General features: G+C 49.6%; 1 long non-coding RNA gene across 1 annotated transcript in view; it reads right to left on the bottom strand.

Moving 5' to 3' along the window:
* The window catches only part of LOC310697729, an 861,879-nt gene that overhangs the window by 38,299 nt on the left and 809,784 nt on the right, over positions 1–13,796 (bottom strand). The window lies entirely within an intron of this gene.

Here is a 13,796-nt window from a genome sequence, read left to right as displayed (position 1 = left end):
GACTGCTGTTAGGGATTGATTAGCTGCTTGTGCGTAAAATGTGCTCCCTCAGAGTTTGTGCGACCCCACAAACCTCCGTGTGTGACGGAGCTCCTCAGACATGTCTGCTCTAGTCACTAGTAGAGTCCGACAGTGGCTGTCTGCGGAAGCGTTTCCAGCAAAGGAGCTCCTTAACGGAAACGCGTCTCCTGGACTCACGGCGTGACAGTTTCCGGCGAGGTGTGGGTCTCCCTATGGGAGACTCAGATACCTCCCCACTGTTCTCGCTGGAAGCGTCCCTGAGCCCTCCCTCCTGCTCGCATTCCCTCAGAGATCCACTCCTCCCCCTGCTGGTCCCTGCTTCAGCTGTTGAGTCTCTTTCTTCCTCCCTGAGCCCCTCCACCACCTGATGCTCCGATGGCAGTTCCCTGACAATCTCTTCACAGGTATACACATCCCTGACATATAACGCCACTCCTCCTCCTTTCTTGTCTGGTCTGTTTCTCTGAAATAGTTTATATCCCCCCATTTTTACATTCCAATCGTGGGACTTATCTCACCAGGTTTCAGTGATGCCTATTATGTCATATTTAGTTTGCTGTACCAAGAGCTCAAGCTCATCTTGTTTATTTCCCATGCTTTGCGCATTAGTGTACAGACATTGAAGTCCATTAATCATTCCCCCGTGTCTCTTATTTAAGGATTTTTTCCTCCCACCACTAGGTCTGCGTGCTGTTTGCTCCATTTGGTCTATGACATTTAGATGATCATCTTCATCAATTGATAGACTCCTACCTTCAGGAGCACTGTCTCCCTCCCCCACATTAGTCAGTTTAAAGCCCTCCTGATGAGGTTTCTGAGATTTTTGGCAAAAACATTTCTCCCAACCATTGTGAGGTGCAGCCCATCGCTTGTCAGAAGTCCATCTTCAAGAAACTGCAGTCCGTGATCTAAGAATCCAAACCGTTCCTGTTTACACCATTTGCGAAGCCAGCTGTTCACTTCCACTATTTTTCCCTCTCTCCCTGGGCCACGTCGTTCAACTGGGAGGACAGATGAGATGACAATTTGTGCATTTAGTTACTTCAGTTTCCTTCCGAGAGCCTCGTAGTCTCTTTTGATCTTCTGGAGGCTATTGCTTGCAGTGTCATTGGTTCCCACATGAACCAAGAGGAAGGGGTATTTGTCAGTGGGTTTTATGATTCCTTGCAGTCGTTCAGTTTCATCTTGGATCTTAGCCCTCTTCTCTGACCTCAGAGGACGAGCCAGTGCTAATCAGTGGAGATCGTTTTCTGTATCCTCCCATTCTTTCCTCCCTCGCTGCCTGCAGTTCCCTGACACCACCCCACCTCCTGAATTCCCTTAGTTCCAGTCTTTGGTTTCTCTAATATTGCAATTTTCTGCATGTTACAAAGTTGTATAGATCCTCAAACTGTTTAGCTGATTATTAACAGTAAAAATAAATAAATGTGGATGTTTATTCAAAACCTGCCAAGGAGTCCAATTTGCTTTGTTGCGTCTTCAGAGACTTTGTGAAAGGTTCTCATTCATCCTTAAAGTCACAGTTATCCTTGTCCCGTAGCTTATATGTCAATTTTGCCACTTCTGCATAGTCCATCAACTTTTCTCGCCATGATTCTTTAGTTGGGGTTTCTTCAGTCTTCCATCCTTGCGCAACCAGAACTCTCGCGGCCGTTGTCGCATACATGAAGATGTTTTTCAACTTTTTTGGCAGATCTTTCCCTACAATCCCCAACAAAAATGCCTCGGGTTTTTAAATAAATGTTAAATGGGACATTTTCATCAATTCATTGTATATCATTTCCCCAAATGTTTTAATTACCTTACACTCCCACCACATATGATAAAATGTTCCCTCCTTTTCCTTACATTTCCAACATATATTTGAACTAGTTTTGTACATTTTCCCTAACTGCACTGGTGTTGTATACCATCTATACATCATCTTCATGTAGTTCTTCATGTACTGTTCCCAGGATAGGTAAAGATCATTCAACAGTTTTCAAATTGAAAAACAGTGTTTCATTTTGAGATCCTTTGTAACACCATCCACTTCATTTAACCACAACCTACGGCCCTTGAGGTTTTTACTGAAGCAAAAGGATTGATTCCATCCCTGTATCAAACAGCTGTGATTTGAGGATCGTCTGTTTCATAGCAGCTCCTGTGCCCCTTCCCTCTGCTGCATTTGGCATGAAGTTGCCGGTGATTTCCCCAGGAGTCAAAAGGCCTACCTACTCTGGGCTTATTCTTGGGAATTACTTTGCAACAAAGAAGAAAGCTTTTCATCTTCTGTTTCTTTTCATTTTTATGTTTTCAAAATGCTTGATATCTGACACTGATTTCTGTATATTGTGTTTTCTTTGTTTTTCAAGCTTTCATAAAAAATAGCCTTTGAAACCAGCTGGTACAGTGGTCAGAAGACTTGCCTTCGTGTCCACAGAATGGAGAAGAAAAGTTTGCCCAACGCATCCCTGGGTGCGACCCCAGAGACCTCCGGCTGCCACCTGGCTGAGCCTTCTCATTGCCAGCTCACTTCGATACCCTCTGTTCCCAGAGATACCACTGGAAGAGCTGCTTCCCTTAGCCAGGAAGCGTCGGGGTCCCAGCAGCCTTCCCAGCAGGCCTCCCACATTTCCTTCTCCTTGGGCAGTGCTCCATTGCAGGTCCCTGAGCAGCTTTCCGAAGAAAGGCCCCATGGCACTGGCCAAAGTGCTTCCCTCCCATCTCTGGATGAGGTTCCTTCTTCCCAGTGCACCACCCAGGGAATGGGTCACCAGCTTGCAGCGACGTTCTCTAGCCTGCAGTCTGGGAGTAGGAAAAGTGTGATCACCTTTGCGGGGACCCAGGCTGTTTCCTCTACCTCTAAGTCTCCAGAGGGGTCTGTCCCAGCTCCGAGCACAGCTGATCTGGCTAAAGGCGGCCAGGGGCAAGGCCAGGTAAGTCCAAATTGAGAGGTAGGGAAAGGGCTTTGAGGCTGTAATGCCCTCCTTGAGTCTCTCCAGCTGGTTTGGACAACTGCCCCCATCCCTGACCCCTGGCCATACCTCCTGGGCCTGGTGAGAGATGGAGCCCCAGAACACCTGGAGTGCACCAGGCTGGGGAAGGATGTCGTGAGGTGGAAGGCAACAGGAAGGCAGACAGCCCATCCCGGGGTCGGTCCTTTTCCTCCTTCTAGCTTAACGGCTCACCTGAGCTGCCATCCTTTAAACTGGGGAAGCAGCAGCGGCTCATCAGAACTCACAAGTTAGGAAGTCCTATGTTATAGTGCCCATCTTCTTGCTATGTCCTGTTGGTGGGGAGAATTGTGCCGTTTTCCTGTGGGTGGGCAGCCAGCCAGCCAGCAGCAGGCTGGCAGGTGGGCCCAGGGAAATGTCTTTGTTGGGGGAGCCTCCAAACTCGTCCTCTGCATGTTTGTTCCCTGTTGCCCCAAAGTGGGAACTGTCTTGCAATTCAGGCTTGTGGCACACAGGTAGAGAAGGGGAGCCGTTTGTCTCTTCAGATGCCTGGGAGAAGAGAGCAGTGGGTGGGGGCAGCCTCTGCTCCCCCTTCTAGAAAGGAGGCCTTTGCCAACATGGGTGCAATTCTGCTCCATGTGGGGAAAGTGTTTGTCCATCATGGACTTGGGGGGATGCTGCTGCCAGCCAATATGGGACTTGAAGGATATTTTTTTACTGTAGGCCTGTTTATTCTGCTGCATTTCAATGTTTGCCTATTTTCGGACCTAGTTGTAAAGTACCTTGAGATTCTCACATAATAGGTTGCAGGTAAATACTCTAAAAATAAGAACTCCCCCCCCCCATCATGTCACAAAGTCAATTGACACAGAGCCTAGAATAATGCCAACGAGCTCTTCTACCTGGAAGTGCAACATCAGCCCTTCAACACATCAGCATGATGTGCAGTTGTCACACGGCTACGACTCATAAGCCATGAATGCAGGTCTGAATAGTGCCCCTTTGGAAACCCCCACCCTCCATGCAGAAAAAGAGCATCTGCCCCTGAAATCCTTTCAGTATAAAGTGTATGAATGACAGGCAGCTAAAAAAATGTCTCCTTGGCTATTTGGCTCATGTGTCTCATAGAACAAACTCCGTGGACGAAAAGAGCCTTGCCAGGAATGTGAGCCGACTTTAATCCAGCCTGCCCTGAAATATCTCAGAAGTGAAGCAGGAGAAAGAGGCCCAGTTTATGGCGGTGAGCTGACTTGGTTTTCAGTAGGAGGGTGTGCGCTGCAGGGGACTGGTCTGCTTATGTGAATAGGCAGGACTACAAAATCTCTGGCTGCTCTTATATTCTTTTCCTGCAAGGCTGCACTTAGGTTAGTGAGTCGCAGGCTATTGCCTATCTTGTGTATCAGCAGCACTGTAGAGTCAGGCCAGATGGCAAATCCTGATAGTTGGGGTCGGGATGCATATGGAATGGGTTGGGGAAAGAGGGGTGGCCACTTCCAATCTACCAGGAAGCATTTTTCTGCTGGAGAAACAGCTTGCACCAGCAGAAGGAGGCAGCACTCCACAAAAACCCTCTCTGTCATACAAGCAGTCCTCTACAAGGAGATCCTTGGGCTGGGAGGGGGCTGGAAGTGACCATATTCCAGATGAGGGGGAGCATGAAGCCAGGCTCTGGGCTTTCGTTTCGTGTTGGAATGGAGATGTAGAATCACTTCTTTTGTATTCAGGTCAGGACAACAGATCCACACCTGGGAGCTTGACGGCAACTGAAGGGATCCATGGTGATCCAGGGCAAGCTGCACTTGCTGCTCAGGTAAGGCCAGAAGGAGGCTTACCAGGCATCCCCGGTTGCCAGGGACAGTCCCCGGATTCAGCAATCTGTCCCCAGCAGAAATTTGTCCCTGGAATGTCCCCGGATATAATTAATGTCCCCGGATTTACACTGGGGACTTCCTGCGCTGCAACATGGCTGACACATCCGGGGACATTAATTAAATTCGGGAACAATCCAGCCAGCCAATCCGCTGGCTGGGGGGAGGGTGCCCCGACCTTGCTGCAGCCACCGCCGCTGAGGAGAGGGAGAGCAAGACCCGAGAGAGCACACCCAGAGGAAGGTATGTCTGCTTTAACGCCTCATTGTGTTCTTGGCCGTTCCTGTGGCGTACACCCCTCCCCCCTTTTCTCCAGCTGGACGGCTTGTCTTTGGGGCATTGAGGCAAAGCACAGTAGAGGGGATCCCCTGTCCCCCCCCCCACTTTGTGGGAGAGCTTGCTTGCAGATAGGGATAGCGCGCAGTTGGAGATCCTTTTACTTGTAATTGCTCTGGTTGCTTAGGAGGGTAGTTGGCGGATGAAGTGAATCAAGTCAACTTTAATCGTTGAACCTGCCAGAAAAAGGGCCAGTTTAAAACAGCGGCTGTCTAGTTCACAGAGTTCCTGAACAAGCCTGCATGGAAACACCGGTTTCTATCATAACTGAAATGTGCTTCATTTGCAACTAAGTAGAGCCTCTCTGCTAATGCAGAGCACAATCCACAGCTTCAGGCAAGGCCATTTATATAGCCAGAATCCAGAGCAGCCTTTTCTCCTACTCCTCTGAAGTACCACCACTGCAACACCAGCGCTTGGCCTTCTGGCACCTGCAGGCTAGGGAAAGAGCTCTTTAGCACCCTGGGGTGGAGCTCCTTCTCAGCAATAGCACTGTCTGCTCATTCCCAACTTCTTCAACCAGTGCCTCTGTGCCTTCTGCAAATGTCTGGAGTAAATGTCTAGCAGGAAGTGTCTGTCCTCTCCAGGATGTTGAAATACTGAAGAAGGCGCCCAATAGCCCTAAGACGGGGGCGGAAACAGTACTTAAGGATGATCAAGCACTGCCTATGAAGGTCCAGGAGCCTGTAGAAAAACTCCAGCCGTTGCCAGCAATACTCCAGGAACCGCAAGCAAGAGGTATTTTTGAGAATCGCGTCTTCACAAATTCTGGGTACATGGCCCTCCCAGTGTTAAGGTGGGGAGGTGGGGTTGGGAGTTTGCAGATAAGAGTCAAAAGTTAAAAATGTAAAGGCTAATGGAATTCTATTTAAAAATCAGGTCAGGACAACAGATCCACACCTGTGAGCTTGATGGCAGCTGAAGGGATCCACGGTGATCCAGGACAAGCTGCACTTGCTGCTCAGGTAAGGCCAGAAGGAGGCTTACCAGGCGTCCCCGGTTGCCAGGGAGAGTCCCCGGATTCAGCAATCTGTCCCCGGCAGAAATTTGTCCCCGCAATGTCCCCGGATTTACGCCTGGGCACTTCCTGCGCTGCAACATGGCTGACCCCATGGCAGCAAGCAGCATCGGAGGTCCCGACTACATCCGGGGACATTAATTAAATCCAGGGACATTCCAGCCAGCCAATTCGCTGGCTGGGGGGGGTGCCCCAACCTTGCTGCAGCCGCCGCCGCTGAGGAGAGGGAGAGCCCAACCCGAGAGAGAAGAGACCCAGAGGAAGGTATGTCTGCTTTAACGCCTCATTGCGTTCTTGGCCGTTTCTGTGGCGTACACCCCTCCCCCCTTTTCTCCAGCTGGACGGCTTGTCTTTGGGGCTGTGAGGCAAAGCACAGCAGCGGGGATCCCTTGCCCCCCCCCCCACTTTGTGGGAGAGCTTGCTTGCAGATAGGGATAGCGCGCGGTTGGAGATCCTTTTATTTGTAATTGCTCTGGTTGCTTAGAAGGGTAGTTGGCGGATGAAGTGAATCAAGTCAACTTTAATCGTTTAATCTGCCAGAAAAAGGGCCAGTTTAAAACAGCGGCTGTCTAGTTCACAGAGTTCCTGAACAAGCCTGCATGGAAACACCGGTTTCTATAATAACTAAAATGTGGGGTGGGTGTTTAGGTGGGTGGGGGAATTTGTTTAATTTAATTATGTTGTGTTTGTAACTTTGTTTTTTGTTTTTATAGTTTTATTGTTCTGTTAGTTTGTTTTTTGTATAGGCTTTAATTTGATTTTAAGGGGAGGGATCAGGGCTGCCTGGGAGTGGGTCCCAGCAAACAGAATGGCTGGGGCAGGTTCCACAGGGGGGGATGCACTTGGACAACCGATCTCAGTGATCATGGGTAGGAGGAGGAGTTACGCTAAGACCAGACCATGTCATTACCGAGGAAGCAGGCTTAGTCGTTGTCTGAGGACTATCCCTGCCTCCAGGTCTGGTCCTGACCGGAAGGATACTGGAATCAACAAGGGAAACCCACATGACCTGAAAGTGTTGCTGTGCAATGCCAGGTCAATGATGAATAAAACTACTGCCATCCACGACCTGATTGTGGATGGAGGATTTGACCTGGCATGTGTGACAGAGACCTGGTTGGAGGAAGCAGATGGGCCTGTCCTTGCCGCTGCTTGTCCACCAGGTTTCTCTTACGCACAGCAACCCAGGTCATGTGGGCGGGGAGGGGGGTTGCAGTGATTTTTAGGAAGTCATTAGTTTGCACCAGGCGTCCTATTGGAAAGACCCAGTTCTCTGAGTGCATGTTCTGGAAGTTGGGCAATAGGGGCAGTACAGGATTCCTATTGGTGTACCGACCTCCCCGCCGCACCAAGGATTCCCTGCCTGAGCTGCTTCAGGTTGTGGCGTATGTCCTCCTGGAGACACCTAGTTTGGTTGTCCTAGGGGATTTTAACATCCATGCCGACACGACCTTACAAGGGGCCGCTCAGGACTTCATGGAAAGCATGGCCTCCATGGGGCTGTCCCTGAATAAGTTTGGCCCAACTCATAGCCACGGGCATACCTTAGACCTGGTGTTCACCTCTATGGATGTTGGTAATCTGACACTAAGTAAAAGCGAAACCAAAGAAGTGCCATGGTCAGATCACTTCCTGGTGCAACTGGACTTCTCCGCGACCCTTCCCCTCTGCAGGGAGGCGGGACCGATTCAGATGGTCCGCCCCCGCCACTTAATGGATCCAAATGGTTTCCAGAGAGTGGTAGGGGATGTTTTATCCCATGTTGATGGCCTTTCAGCTGATTCCCTGGTGGCCCGCTGGAATGCGGAGTTAACGAGGGCTATTGACTGTTTAGCTCCGAAGCGCCCTCTCCGATTGCATGGAGCCTGGACAGCCCCGTGGTTTTCCACGGATATGAGGGCAATGAAACAATCGTTGAGACGGCTAGAGCGCCGGTGGCGGATAACTCATTCAGAATCTGACCGGACACAGGTTAGAGCTCAATGTCGTGCCTACCAAGTGGCGATAGCGACGGCGAAGAAGACTTTCTTCACCGCCTCTATTGCATCTGCGGAAAACAGCAGCAGGAGACTCTTTCAGGTGGTTCGCAATTTAGCGGAACCACCTGCTCCATCAGGGCCCAGTAGGGGCAACATGAGCTCCTGCAATGACTTTGCAAAGTTTTTTGCAGATAAAGTCGCTCAGATTCGAGAAGAGGTAGACTCCACCGTGGGAGCAGGGCCGGGGCGGGAGAGTGCTAGAGTCCTGTCTACTCAAGTTGTGTGGGATCAATTCCAATCTGTTACCCCCGAGGATGTGGACAGGCTGCTTGGACGAGTGAACCCAACCACTTGTCTCCTTGATCCTTGCCCATCCTGGCTTATAAAAGCTAGCCGGGAAGGACTGGGCGATGGGCTTCGTGGGGTGGTGAATGCTTCCCTCCATGAGGGAGCCTTCCCAGACTCGCTGAAAGAGGCGGTTATTAAACCGCTTCTTAAAAAACCATCTTTAGATGCGGCCACGATAGCCAACTATCGCCCAGTCTCAAATTTTCCATTCTTGGGCAAGGTGATTGAGCGAGTGGTTGCTGAACAACTCCAAGCACGCCTGGAAGAAGCGGACCATTTGGATCCCTTCCAGTCGGGATTCAGGCCTCATCATGGGACTGAAACTGCCTTGGTCGCACTGGTTGATGATCTCCGGCGGGCTAGGGACAGAGGTGAGAGCTGTTTCCTAGTTCTGCTGGATCTCTCAGGGCGTTTGATACCATCGACCATAACATCCTTCTGGACCGTCTTGAGGGGCTGGGAGCTGGGGGCACTGTTATACAGTGGTTCCGCTCCTTCCTCCTGGGCCGTGTTCAGAAAGTGGTGGTGGGGGATGAGTGTTCAGACCCCTGGGCCCTCACTTGTGGGGTGCCTCAGGGTTCCGTCCTCTCCCCCATGCTTTTCAACATCTACATGAAGCCGCTGGGAGAGATCATCAGGGGATTTGGGCTGGGTGTTCATCAGTATGCGGATGATACCCAGCTCTACCTCTCTTTCAAATCAGAACCAGTGAAGGCAGTGAAGGTCCTGTGTGAGTGCCCGGAGGCGGTTGGAGGTTGGATGGCGGCTCACAGATTGAGGTTGAATCCTGACAAGACAGAAGTACTGTTTTGGGGGGACAGGAGGCGGGCAGGTGTGGAGGATTCCCTGGTCCTGAATGGGGTAACTGTGCCCCTGAAGGACCAGGTGCGCAGCCTGGGAGTCATTTTGGACTCACAGCTGTCCATGGAGGCGCAGGTCAATTCTGTATCCAGGGCAGCTGTTTACCAGCTCCATCTGTTACGCAGGCTGAGACCCTATCTGCCTGCGGACTGCCTCGCCAGAGTGGTGCATGCTCTGGTTATCTCCCGCTTGGATTACTGCAATGCGCTCTACGTGGGGCTACCTTTGAAGGTGACCCGGAAACTACAACTAATCCAGAACGCAGCAGCTAGACTGGTGACTGGGAGCGGCCGAAGGACCACATAACACCGGTCTTGAAAGACCTACATTGGCTCCCAGTACGTTTCCGAGCACAATTCAAAGTGTTGGTGCTGACCTTTAAAGCCCTAAACGGCCTTGGTCCAGTATACCTGAAGGAGCGTCTCCACCCCCATCGTTCTACCCGGTCACTGAGGTCCAGCACCGAGGGCCTTCTGGCAGTTCCCTCACTGCGAGAAGCCAAGTTACAGGGAACCAGGCAGAGGGCCTTCTCGGTAGTGGCGCCTTCCCTGTGGAACACCCTCCCACCAGATGTCAAAGAGAACAACAACTACCAGGCTTTTAGAAGACATCTGAAGGCAGCCCTGTTTCAGGAAGCTTTTAATGTTTGATGTATTATAGTATTTTAATATTCTTTTGGAAGCCGCCCAGAGTGGCTGGGGAAGCCCAGCCAGATGGGCGGGGTATAAATAATAAATTATTATTATTATTATTATTATTATTATTATTATTATTATTATTATTATTAACTACGTAGAGCCTCTCTGCTAATGCAGAGCACAATCCAAAGCTTCAGGCAAGGCCATTTATATACCCAGAATCCAGAGCAGCCTTTTCTCCTACTCCTCTGAAGTACCACCACTGCAACACCAGCGCTTGGCCTTCTGGCACCTGCAGGCTAGGGAAAGAGCTCTTTAGCACCCTGGGGTGGAGCTCCTTCTCAGCAATAGCACTGTCTGCTCATTCCCAACTTCTTCAACCAGTGCCTCTGTGCCTTCTGTAAATGTCTGGAGTAAATGTCTAGCAGGAAGTGTCTGTCCTCTCCAGGATGTTGAAATACTGAAGAAGGCACCCAATTGCCCGAAGACGGGGGCGGAAACAGTACATAAGGATGATCAAGCATTGCGTATGAAGGTCCAGGAGCTTGAAGAAAAACTCCAGCTGTTGCCAGCAATAATCCAGGATCCGCAAGGAAGAGGTATTTTTGAGAATCCCGTCTTCACAAATTTCGGGGACATGGCCCTCCCAGTGTTAAGGTGGGGAGGTGGGGCTGTGAGTTTGCAGATAAGAGTCAAAAGTTAAAAATGTAAAGGCTAATGGAAATCGATTTAAAAATCAAAAATCGCTGTGGTGTTTCAAGTTATAGTGTGAGACAAAAGACAAGATGGAAAAGAAAAGATAAGGAAGAGAGAAAAGAGATAGAGAGAAAAAGAAGAAAGAAAGAAAGAAAGAAAGAAAGAAAGAAAGAAAGAGAGAGAAAACATAAAAAATCCTACTGAAAATGGTTTGTTTGTTTGTTCAGAAAAGAGAAGGAAAAGGAAAAAAAAACCATTGTAATAAGTATATAGAAAAACTGGGGGAGTGGGGATGGAAAAGTAGTTATATATATATATAGAATTCTTTAATGAGAAATTAAAAAAAAAAAACTTTTTAAACTTTTTTTGAGTGATAGCAGCTCTTTTGGCTGAGGTGTGGCATGCAGCTGAAACAGTATTTCAGGAAACTCAAGCATTCGGTGTGAATCTCCAGGAGCTTGAAGAGAAACTCCAGGCGTTGCCAGCAACACTCCAGGAGCCACAAGCCAGAGGTATTTTTGAGAATCCTGTCTTCACAATTTCCGGGGACATGGCCCTCCCAGTGTTAAGGTGGGGAGGTGGGGCTGCGAGTTTGCAGATAAGAGTCAAAAGTTAAAAATGTAAAGGCTAATGGAATTCTATTTAAAAATCAGGTCAGGACAACAGATCCACACCTGGGAGCTTGATGGCAGCTGAAGGGATCCACGGTGATCCAGGACAAGCTGCACTTGCTGCTCAGGTAAGGCCAGAAGGAGGCTTACCAGGCGTCCCCGGTTGCCAGGGAGAGTCCCCGGATTCAGCAATCTGTCCCCGGCAGAAATTTGTCCCCGCAATGTCCCCGGATTTACGCCTGGGGACTTCCTGCGCTGCAACATGGCTGACCCCATGGCAGCAAGCAGCATTGGAGGTCCCGACTACATCTGGGGACATTAATTAAATGCGGGGACATTCCAGCCAGCCAATCCGCTGGCTGGGGGGGCGGTGCCCCGACCTTGCTGCAGCCGCCGCCGCTGAGGAGAGGGAGAGCAAGACCCGAGAGAGCACACTTTAGTCAACTTTAATGGTTTAACTTGCCAGAAAAAGGGCCAGTTTAAAACAGCGGCTGTCTAGTTCACAGAGTTCCTGAACAAGCCTGCATGGAAACACCGGTTTCTATCATGACTGAAATGTGCTTCATTTGCAACTAAGTAGAGCCTCTCTGCTAATGCAGAGCACAATCCACAGCTTCAGGCAAGGCCATTTATATAGCCAGAATCCAGAGCAGCCTTTTCTCCTACTCCTCTGAAGTACCACCACTGCAACACCAGCGCTTGGCCTTCTGGCACCTGCAGGCTAGGGAAAGAGCTCTTTAGCACCCTGGGGTGGAGCTCCTTCTCAGCAATAGCACTGTCTGCTCATTCCCAACTTCTTCAACCAGTGCCTCTGTGCCTTCTGTAAATGTCTGGAGTAAATGTCTACCAGGAAGTGTCTGTCCACTCCAGGATGTTGAAATACTGAAGAAGGCGCCCAATAGCCCTAAGACGGGGGCGGAAACAGTACTTAAGGATGATCATGCATTGCGTATGAAGGTCCAGGAGCTTGAAGAAAAATTCCAGCCGTTGCCAGCAATACTCCAGGAGCCGCAGGGAAGAGGTACCGTATTTTTCGCTCTATAACACGCACCCAACCATAACATGCACATAGTTTTTAGAGAAGGAAAACAAGAAAAAAATATTCTAAATGAAACAGTGGATGTATGATTTTTGTGGTTAATGCTGTGGCCACAGACATGTGATCTGACGGTGAGTTTGAGGTAGCCCAATGCAAAAATCCTGAGGATCCCTGTGGAGCCATGCTTTGTAACCATGTTTTTGCACCACTGCGGCCCCAGGCAACAGTGGGTGAGTGATTTTGTTTGGTGCAAGCTGTAGCCATGGACATGCTATGTGATCTGATGGTGAATTTGGGGTGACCCAGTGCAAAAATCCTGAGGATCCATGTAGATCCATGCTTTGTAACCACGTTTTAAGTGGGGAGGGAAGGAAAAGCACTCAAGGGACAAGGAACACGTGTGGGGTGGGTGGAGAAAGATGCTGTTAATAATGCAGAAGAGGGGTATAAGAGGAGAAGCAAGCAGGCTCTGCTTCTCTCCCTCCTCCCCGGCTTGCTGAAAAACTTTGCTGCTATTTAACGAACTGAGTGGGGAGGAGAGAGGGACAGAGAGCCTGCTTGCTTTAAAGGAGCCAACTGGACAGGAGCCGCTTACACTTGTGTAAGCGGCTCCTCTCCTCTCCCGCTTTGCTCCTTTAAAGCAAGCAGGCTTTCTGTCCCTCTCTCCTCCCCACTCAGAGGCTCTTCTCCCGCTTTGCTGTTTCAAAGCGAGCCACGGAGGAGGGAAGGAAGGGGAACCATGGATCCTCTGCTCACGACTGCAGCAGATTCCCCCCGCCACCCATAGGCATTCCCTCCATAACACGCACAGACATTTCCCCTTACTTTCTAGGAGGAAAAAAGTGAGTGTTATGGTGCAAAAAATATGGTATTTTTGAGAATCCCGTCTTCACAAATTCCGGGGACATGGCCCTCCCAGTGTTAAGGTGGGGAGGTGGGGCTGCGAGTTTGCAGATAAGAGTCAAAAGTTAAAAATGTAAAGGCTAATGGAATTCTATTTAAAAATCAAAAGTCGCTGTGGTGGTTCAAGTTATAGTGTGAGACAAAAGACAAGATGGAAAAAAGGGGGACTGTGAAACTGTAACCAATTCTAGGGAGCTTGCAGCTGCCACAGATTACAACCGTGGGAAAGGACTTGTGACCTTGCAGGACAATGTTTTCAGAAGCACTGTTGGGTGCTTTCTGTAAAATAAATGCCCTATTGGATCAGTTAAGTCAGAAGATGGATTTGATGACTAATGCGGCCAGAACATTTGAACAGGTAGTGGGAAACTATATGGAGCCCACCCAGGAACTTAAACAGGAGTGTGCCATGACAGAACAGTTGAGAGAAGAGGATGTTGTTGAATCTTGGGCACCAGAAAGGGAGGGACTTTTGGCCCAGCAGGAAAATGAGCCTTTGGATTTGACAAATGAACTTGGAAAAAACCAGATTTGGAAAGACA

Source organism: Podarcis liolepis, assembly GCF_965112155.1.
Source record: "Podarcis liolepis genome assembly, chromosome: W".
NCBI classification, from domain to species: domain Eukaryota; kingdom Metazoa; phylum Chordata; class Lepidosauria; order Squamata; family Lacertidae; genus Podarcis; species Podarcis liolepis.
The sequence above is the reverse complement of the archived record's forward strand: the minus strand, read 5'-3'. Positions and strand labels throughout refer to the sequence as shown.